Here is a 10,430-nt window from a genome sequence, read left to right as displayed (position 1 = left end):
TATAGCAAGTAGCCTCCGGAATGGTCAGGCATCAGAAACGTTGTTTCTATATGCCAATGGCCCTCTCAATGATGCTACATGTCGCAATGTGCGCCATGTTGTATTGACGGTCAGCTTCCGTCCGGGTCACGCGTAGGGGCGTCATGAGCCAGGTGGTGAGGCCATACCCTTTGTCTCCCAGTAGCCAGCTCTGCCCTTCTGACTGCTGCTGAAACATGGCAGATATAACACTGTCGCGTAGGATGAACACATCATGGGTGCTGCCAGGGTATCTTGCATTGACTGACATGATATGATGCATGTTGTCACACACGAACAGCACATTAACGGAGTGGAAGCCTTTTCTGTTCCTGTACATCTCGGAATCCTTCAAAGGTGCTCGGAAGGCGATGTGGGTACAATCAATGCAGTCCTGTACCTTTGGGAAGCCAGAATTCCTGGAGAAGCCTACAGCCCTGTCATGGATTGCTTGGGCGGTCATGGGGAACTTTATGAAGTCATTCCTACATGCGTACAGTGCAGCCATGACCTGCCGAATGGAGACATGTGTTGCATGTTGAGAGATGGCGCACACATCCCCAGTTGTAGCTTGAAACGATCCAGAGGCATAGAATGAAAGTGCAGCTGTAACCTTCACTTCAACTGACAAAGCAGTCCTCCTAATGCTTCTAGGTTGCAGGTCTGCTTTGACCAAATCACAGATCTCACTTACAACTTCTTTGCGGAAACGCAGCCTTCTGACACAGTCTGCATCACTCAGGTGGAGGTATGAACGCCTGTCTCGATATACTCATGGTGGGTAAGGCCTCCTGCCCAGCACCCTACGGACTCTGATGTTCCTGATGCGACGAAGTCGAATCACCTGTCTCCTATGTAGCACCATGATGCAGAAGGCTCACACAAGGTATGGCATTGTCAGTATTGCCCCCATACTTAAATTTAATCTTTGAAAGAAGCTCAAAACGGCAGGAAAGTAGGCAGCACAGGTTCGCAGTTGTATCTCTCCAGGTCTGTATGGATGGACCACACCCAAAGGTCTTGTGACTTCTCCTCTCCCCCCAGCTTGAGGCTTGTGACATCTCTCTCTCTGCCCCCTCCCCCTTCCCCAGGCTCCAAGCCTTCTGATCGGCACCTCTCACTCTCTCTCTCCTCTCCTCTCCCCTCGCACCACCACCCCCGCCCCACCCCCACCATCCTTTACTAATTGGAGTCTTGTGACTTCTCTTTCTCCCTCCCCCTCCCCGGGCTCCAAGCCTTCCGATCAGCACCTTGCGCGCTCTCTCTCTCTCTCTCTCTCTCCTTCCCCTCCCACCCCCAAGGCTTGTTTTTTAGCCAAACCCCGAGCCACTGTGTCCGGGCGTGAGGCCGATTCTGCCGGTCAAACCTACGACCCTTCTGCTCTGCTTCAAGACGTTCGCTGGTGGCGTGTGAGTGAGTAAAAAAATGAGAAAACTTCTGAAATTCAACAAATTCACACTTCTACGTTGACAGGTAAAAAACAGTTGCACTTTATTATTGATTTTGACAGTGTTCTTGACTCCCTCCAAAATCTTTAATTTAAAAACAATGGCTTCTTTCAGCGCAGATTTGTGAATGTGCGCTGGTTTTTTTAACTCACCAGAAGGTTTTTTGGGAGTGGCCAGATATACCGACCTAAGAGAAAAATGTTGGTCAAACTGCGAACAATTGAAAAAACCGGCGCAGACATGAGGGAACGCCCCCATGAACTAAAAAAAAAACTGGCCTAGAAAAATTGTAACTAAGTCAGTTACGCCATTGCAGATCGCAGGGGGAAACTTGGGAAAAAATAAATATGCCAGAAAAAACGGCGCGCACCAAAAAAACGGCGCAAATGACCGGGGAAAATTGAGCCCAATATGTTTTATATTTGAACAAGTGACAAAAAGTTGATTCGGGGGTCTGGGCAAAACCCAGTGTGTTGAGCAGTTTGGGGTCTTTATTTCAATAGAAAGCATGCCGGAACATCTACTATAGCAATTATTAAACAAAACAAAAACAAATGTTAAGTTAAAAACTCAAATGTTACGGCTTGTAACGTCTAAACATGTTGTTGGGTGCAACCTTTACAATGCAATCATGGCTGCCCTCACATTCAATTGAATCACCCTGCCTATTGTGCAGCATACCTTTACATACTTCATCATCGCTAACGGCACATGCTCCTGAGGAATATTTTTCTATTTGCATGAAAGGAATGAATGGATAATAGCTTCTCAGTAATAATTAATAAGTTTTGATCTCATCAAGAGGGTTCAGATGGCAGATCTCTGTCGTGACATGGCAATTACTCTCCTGTACATGTTTTCATTACAAGCACAAGGGCGCTCACGTGGATATGCTTCATTCTTATTTTTTTTCTGCTGCATATATTATAGAACCAGTGAAGGATTAGCAATTGGTGATACATTTATTTATTACATACCAAGTGATAATCAACAGTCCATTTACATTGGCCGGGAATTGTATCCGAGAACAGTAATTCAAACAACATACAAAACATTGAGAAAGAAATGTAAGCACTTTATAACCATCACTTAAACTCCAAGATAAAACTACTGTCTTGAAATCATTCCAATGTATATCTTATGAAAGAATTGGTGCGGCATTTTTTTCTACCCCCCAAACAACGGGATTTCACTTCTCGTCAGAGTTACCACTGGTGGTACATGGTGTTATACTGCCGAGAATCCAGCCAATTTTCCTCAGTGATCCTTTATATTTATGGCAGTAAGGAAGCCCATTTAAAGGAACAGAAGAGCCTTGAAGATCTGCTGGTAAATTGTCTTTTAGGCCTTGGACGAGGTGCAGGTTTGAAGCCTGAGGAAAAGGAGAGGTGGCCACTCTCTCCTAAAGGTGCTATGTCAGGGTATAGCACCCGCCCTCTCTGGTGGTCTCTGGGATTGGCAGCAATAGCAGCAGAAATCAGGGAAATTGTGCAGGTTTCTGGGCCTCATCTCCCTCCCTCCCTCCCTCCCTCCCTCCCTACCATTGTTTATTTGTGGTGGGGTGGTGAAGGGGCAGTCAGTCACCTACCCTCTTGAGGTGCAGAAAGCATAAGTTGGGGCAGTGAGTTGGTTGTCGGCCTCCCTGCCCACGTTCCTTCTGCCTCTATACCAGCTGATTACAGAAGAAAATTCAGCCCTCTGTATCAGTAACAATGGACTCAATTTTAACCATCACCCCACCCCCAACAGGCAAGAAAGGTTCTGGGGGGTGGGGGGAGATTTAAAATATCAGGATCAGGCAACCCAGCCCCAACTTGACCCCATACCCGTCCCTTTAAATTTTAAAGTGCAGAATACAGGCCATGAACGAGGCTCCCACAAAAGGCAGGCAGGGGCCTAATTAACATACCAAAGTTATGGTGCGTAACCTAAATTTAACAGTAAGTGTCGGGGAGGCCTGAGCTGTGGGATTCCTAGTAGCTGAACTGAGGTCATAGCTGCAGGCTCCCCAAAGTAAGTGGCTCTTTTAGCACTCCTTGTGGGCCAGGAGGAACAGGCTCGCTAAATATTTTGAGGCAAAGAGGGGAATGCCTGTATGAAGGAGTAGCAGAATTGTAATGTATGTACATAAGGTCTGCCCACCAATAGGGGGCACTACCGTTGGAGGTCCTAGGGTCACAGGTACACTCGCTGGGCCCGTTATATAACCTGAACTTCACCTTTGTATCTTCACTTCTGGAAGCCATTAAAGATGAACAGGTTACACCTAGTCACTGGCTCACAGTACGGAGTTCATTGTATCATTTCATACACCACAACTGGCGACGAGGCAAATACGAACCCACGCAAAAGTATGGCGAGCACAGCACGATCGAGTACCGTTGGAATTCTCGAGAGATTCAATGAGGGAGAGGATTGGGGAGATTTCACGGATCATCTTGACCGGTATTTCATGGCAAATGACCTAAACAAAGATAAGGATGCAAAGAAGCGCAGGGCAGTTCTTCTCACTGTCTGTGGCCCCACGATCTATGCACTCGTCAAGAATCTGCTCTCACCCACTCTTCCTACAGAAAATGATTATAAAGAACTGTGTGCTCTAGTTCAGGAACACCTTAAACCCACAGAAGGAATCCTCATATCCAGACATCGCTTCTATATTCACATTCGTCCAGAAGGCCAGGACGTAGAGACATTTATTGCCGACTTGAGACGTCTTGCAGGGCCTTGCAAATTTGGACCTGCATTGGAAGACATGCTGCGTGACTTTTTTGTGATCGGGGTCAACCACGAGGCGATCTTAAGTAAGCTGCTGGCTGTGGACTCACCGGACCTCAGCAAGGTCATCACCATCGCCCAGGCTTGCATGTCCACGCAGAAAAGCACGAAGCAGATATCGTGTCAAAACAGGAACTCCACGGCAAGTACTGCGTACAAAATTGTATCGACGGCCGGCAGAGCTGCACTTGGCAGGGCCTACTCGACTGCATCTGCAAGACCAGGAGCCGCTCAAAGTTCGCCATCGAGGGCCTGCTCGACTATGTATACAAGAACTGGAGCCGCTCAATGCCCGCCATTGGGCGCAAATCCGAGCTCAACGTGTTAGCGTTGCGGGGGCAATCACCGACCTCATCAGTGCCGCTTCAGACAGTATGTATACAGAGGGTGTGTGAAGACGGGGCATCTTCAGCGGACGTGTCCACAGCAGAGCAAGCGAGCTGCGACACACCACGTGGATGATGATCAATTCAGCATGGACCTGGTGATGTAGCCCAAGGCATTAGAGAGCTCCGAGGAGGAAGTGTATAGCGTACATGCATTCCTAACAAAGAGCCAACCGATAACGATAGAGGTAAAATTAAACGGCGTGCCGGTATCCATGGAATTAGACACGGGTGCGAATCAATCGATAATGAGCCAGAGGACTTTCGAAAAGCTGTGGGAGACCAAGGCAGAGACCCCCAAGCTGAGTCCGATAAATGCGAAGTTGCGTACCTACACCAAAGAGCTCATACCAGTGATTGGTAATGCAGCAGTAAGAGTGTCATATGAGGGAGCAGTTCATGATATACCATTATGGCTTATCCCAGGCAACGGCCCATCGTTATTCGGCAGGAGTTGGCTCACGAAAATAAAATGGAAATGATACGATATCAAAGCTTTGTCATCAGCGGATGATGATTTGTGCGCTCAAGTGCTGAGCAAATTTCCCTCACTATTTGAACCGGGAATTGGCAGCTTCAAGGGAGCCAAGGTGCAGATTCACCTAGGCCCAGACGCAAGGCCCATCTATCACAAAGCCAGAGTGGTCCCGCACATGATGAGAGAAAAGGTCGAGCTCGAATTAGACAGACTATAACGCGAGGGGTCATCTCACCGGTCAAATTTAATGAATGGGCCAGTCCCATTGTTCCGGTGTTAAAGAGCAATGGCACGGTCAGGAGTTGTGGAGACTGCAAAGTCATGATCAACCGAGTTGCAAAACAAGATCAGTACCCACTACCGAAAACTTATGACCTGTTTGCAACACTAGCCGGGGGAAAATTGTTCACCAAATTGGATCTAATGTCAGCCTACATGACACAGGAACTAGTTGAATCATCAAAGAAACTTATGTGCATCAACACGCACAAAGGACTGTTTATTTACAATCGGTGCCCTTTTGGCATTCGTTCGGCGGCAGCCATATTTCAGAGAAACAGGGAGAGCCTATTGAAATCCGTCCCCAGGACCGTGGTATTCCAAGACAACATCCTAGTCACAGGTCGTGACACCGCCGAGCACCTGTACAATCTGGAAGAGGTTCTGCGTCATCTGGACAAAGTGGGACTCAGGTTGAAACTTTTGAAGTGCATTTTCATGGCACCAGAGGTCGAATTCCTTTGACGAAAGATTGCTGCAGATGGAATCAGGCCTATAGACGCGAAAACAGAGGCCATCAAAAATGCGCCCAGGCCCCAGAATGTGACGCAGCTGCATTCGTTTCTGGGTCTTCTCAAGTACTTCGGTAACTTCTTATCCAAATTGAGCACAGTATTAGAACCTTTGCACAAGCTGCTCAGGAAAGGAGACGGCTAGGTGTGGAGTGAACTTCAAGACAGAGCCTTTGAGAAGGCTAGAAATCTGTTGTGTTCCCACAAGCTACTGGTACTGTATGACCCATGCAAGCGTTTAGTTTTGACCTGTCATGCGTCGTCCTATGGGGTCGGCTGCATACTCCAGCAAGCCAATGAGTCAGGCAAACTACAACCAGTTGCATACGCATCTCGAAGCCTCTCCAAGGCACAAAGAGCCTATGGCATGGTAGAGAAAGCGGATTTAGCATGTGTTTATGGCGTAAAGAAAATGCACAGGTACCTGCTTGGGCTTCGTTTCGAGTTGGAAACCGATCACAAGCCGCTTATATCATTGTTCTCGGAACATACCAATGCGTCGTCCCGCATCCAGAGGTGAGTGCTGACATTATCTGCCTATGATTATGTCATTCGCCATAGACCAGGCACCGACAACTGCGCTGATGCATTGAGCCGGTTACTGTTGCCCACACCAGAGGTGGAAACGCCAATGCCCACAGAGCTACTCATGGTCATGGATGCCTTTGAGAGTGAAGGGTCGTCTGTCACTGCTCAACAAGTTAAGACCTGGACCAGCCAGGATCCGACCCTATTGGTTGTAAAACGTTCTGTTCTTAACGGGGATTGGTCGACCATCCCCAAGGAAATGGGTGATGAAACCAAACCGTACAGCCGCCACAAAGATGAGCTTTCCATCCAGTCTGACTGTTTACTGTGGGGTAATCGTGTTGTAATGCCCAAGAAAGTCAGGGCGAGATTTGTACGGGAGTTACATAGTACGCATCCCGGTATTGTCATGATGAAGGCCATCGCCAGGTCCCATGTTTGGTGGCCTGGCATTGACTCGGACTTAGAGTCATGCGTGCATCAGTGCAGCACTTGCATGCCATTAAGCAATGCCCCAAAGGAAGCTCCGCTCAGTCTGTGGTCATGGCCATCCAAACCATGGTCTAGAATCCACATCGAATTTGCGGGCCCCTTCCTCGGTAAAATGTTTTTTGTGGTAGTAAATGCATACTCCAAATAGATGGAATGTGTGATCATGTCATCCAGCAATTCCACTGCCACTGAGAACCTGAGAGCCATGTTTGTCAAACATAGTTTGCCAACATCGTTGTCAGCGACAACGGACCGTGTTTCATGAGCCTGGAGTTTCAAAAGTTCATGAAACTCGTGAGGTCAGCCCCGTTCAAACTCGCATCCAATGGTCAAGCGGAGCGGGCAGTTCAAACCATCAAGCAGAGCCTGAAACGCGTAACTCACGGTTCCTTGCAGATACGTCTGTCACGCATACTGCTCAGTTATAGGACAAGGCCACACACGCTCACCGGGGTCCCGCCTGCGGAACTATTGATGAAGAGAGGCCTCAAAACCAGGCTCTCTCTAGTCCATGCTGACCTTAAGGATCATGTCGAAACCCGACGTTAACGCCAGCAGTGGTATCACGACCATGCCACAGTGTCACGTGACATATCTGTAAATGACCCAGTGTATGTATTTAACCATGGTCAAGGGCCCAAGTGGCTCCCGGGCAATGTTACGAATAAGGAGGGTAACCGGGTGTATATGGTTAAGCTCAAGAATGGGCAGATGTGCAGGAAACACATTGATCAAATCAAGCTAAGACACACTGACGAACCAGAACAGTTGGAAGAAGACACCGCGAGCTTAGTTGACCAACCAACTCATGTCCAACCATCAGAAGAACTCACTGTGGTCAACACCGAGCCCCAAATCGTGAGAGACTCGGAAAGCACTGGGATTGTACTGAGATGGTCAACCAGGGAGCGAAGGGCTCCGGACCATCTGAACTTGTAATATGGACTTGTGCCAAGAACTGGGGGGGGCAGTGGGGGGGGATGATGTAATGTATGTACATAAGGTCTGCCCACCAACAGGGGGCACTACCGTCAGAGGTCCCAGGGTCACAGGTACAGTCGTGCTGGGCCCGGTACATAAGCTGAACTTCACCTTTGTATCGTCACTTCTGGAAGCCATTAAAGACTGACCAGGTTACACCTAGTCACTGGCTCACAGTACGGAATTCATTGTATCATTTCATACACCACAAGAATGATTTCCAAATGCGAGCCTTTTAAGTAGTGGAGGAGAGCAACATGCCAACAAGTGGACCATGATGGCAGAACTCATTTGGCAGTAGCCTCTGATCTTAGTCAGCAGAAGATTTCCCTTTTGATCTGTGCCCACTGCTGTCTGGCAGTTGCCACAACTGAGTTACTGCTTTGTAAGGGAAGTGCAGCCTACTGAAGCATTGTCACAGGGACACAGTGAAATGAGCCACCTGATTCTGCAGGTTGGGGAGACATGAGTACCAGTGAGCTAGGGCTGGGGTCGGCCTACTGGGTATACATTCATCTTGAGAAAGAAAATGGAAAAGAAAGTTAGCTGGAGTGCAAAACAGGCTGTCGATTTGCTGTCACCCATTTGACAATAGCAAATCGGCAGCATGATTCTGCCTTTAAACCAGAGTGCTGAGAGGTGGAAGCCAAGGGATTCTGTACATCTTACTGAGGGACAAAGTAGTGCATCTTGAATTCTTTGAAATGGAGCGAATGGAAAGAACTATTTTGAAAGCTGTCATTAAAACACAAACAAGTTTAATGAACACACAAACAATACTATCTTTTTTCAGCAAGAGTAGGGTAGGGGTTCTGTGCGAAATCCTTGTGTCAAGGGCCAAGAAGCCACAACTATTACATTCATACATCCCAACCATCATCTTTTTAAGCTGACATCAGCCTCTCAATCCGTGTGTCAGCTTGTCAGCATTTCGCAAGAAAAATTCTGTTTTTACCACTCAGACCTGCAGTTGTTAAAATGAACCAATCGGAGCAGTTGGAAGGCATGACTGGAGGCACAGAACATTTTAAGATGAGCTGATGTTTTCTGAGAATCACATTTACAGGCTTTCCCCCCAAAACAAGGGGTCATAGTCTCAGGATAAGGGGTTGGCCATTTAGGACTCAAAGGGTGGTAAATCTTTGGAATTCTCTACTCCAGAGGGCTGTGGATGCTCAGTTGTTGAGTATATTCAAGACTGGGATCGATAGATTTTTGGATAAAAATGGAATTGAGGGATATGGGGATAGTGCGAGAAGGTAGAGTTGAGGTAATAGATCAGCTATGGTTTTATTGAATGACGAAGCAGGCTCGAAGGGTTGAATGGCCTATTCCTGCTGCTATTTCTTTAGTTCTTATGTTCTTAAAGTAAAAGATAACAAATGAGCTGTTCAAATTCAGCTCTTAAAAATTTTATGGGCTAGAACTTGCAATTTTGTGGTTATCGCCCAAAAATGGGCGATATTTCTGGCGTGGGCGTTAAAAAAGGGTTTTCAGAACGCCGGTTTCTCGCCCATTCTCAAAGCACCTAGTTTCCACTTTTGAAAATGGCAACACTCGATTCCCGCGAGGTCAAGGGTCATCATGACATGCGCAGAAGAGGAGCCAGAGAGGAAGTTCAGAGGAACTGAAGATGTGCCTGGGTGTGGTGTGGCTGCTTTGGGAGGAAGGAGGGAGACTTTAGAGCTTCACAACAAGTAGGCAAACAAAAAGTAGCTGTTACCAGCCACATATTTGACCAAATTTGGCCTATAATGGAGAGAGAGGAGGAGGCATCACAGCACACTGTGGTGACTGACGCTGGAGAGAGCAGTGAGGTGGGAGAGGAGCACATTGGAGGGTGCAAAAGAGCCAGGAGGTTCTCGGACGAGGCAAATGTCTCCCTCCTGCAGGAGGTCGAGTTACACTGGGATGATTTCACACGGGGAGGGCGTGGGAAGCCCACCCCAAAGGTGTTCCAGAGGATATGGACCGAGATAGCAGAGGTGGTCTCATCGGCGACCAACGAGATGCGTGAGGGCAACCAATGCTGCAAACGATGGAACGACCTTGTGGGATCCGTAAGAGTAAGTCTTACATTGATTTATATGTACTTATGTATTTATATAATTTGATTTGTAACAGTCATGAGTGACTATCATCAGATGTGAGGTCTTGCACTTTTACCGGGAATGTTTTACTCAAAGCCTGCGGTCACGGTGTACGTCTTTAAGTAAAGAATGATAATTATCATAATAATCATGATTACATCTGTCGGCTATGTGTTGCATCAGTGTCTGTGACAGTACCTAGCAATGATATCACGCAATGATCTTATGCCATGTCGTCCTGTCACCTTTTAAAGAAGAAGCTATCAATGATGAGGTCTGTGCAGAGACGAACGGGTGGGGGGCCACCAGTCCCCAGCGACATCACCGTGATGGAGGAGCGTGTGCTCGCACTCGTGGGGAAGCACATCCGGACAACCATGAATGCATCTGCAGACCCTGAAGTGATGCCACGTGAGTAAAGCTTACACCATTGCGTGATG

This window comes from Pristiophorus japonicus, chromosome 2 (genome assembly GCF_044704955.1).
Source record: "Pristiophorus japonicus isolate sPriJap1 chromosome 2, sPriJap1.hap1, whole genome shotgun sequence".
Taxonomy (NCBI): Eukaryota; Metazoa; Chordata; class Chondrichthyes; family Pristiophoridae; genus Pristiophorus; species Pristiophorus japonicus.
This window is presented reverse-complemented; position numbering follows the sequence as displayed.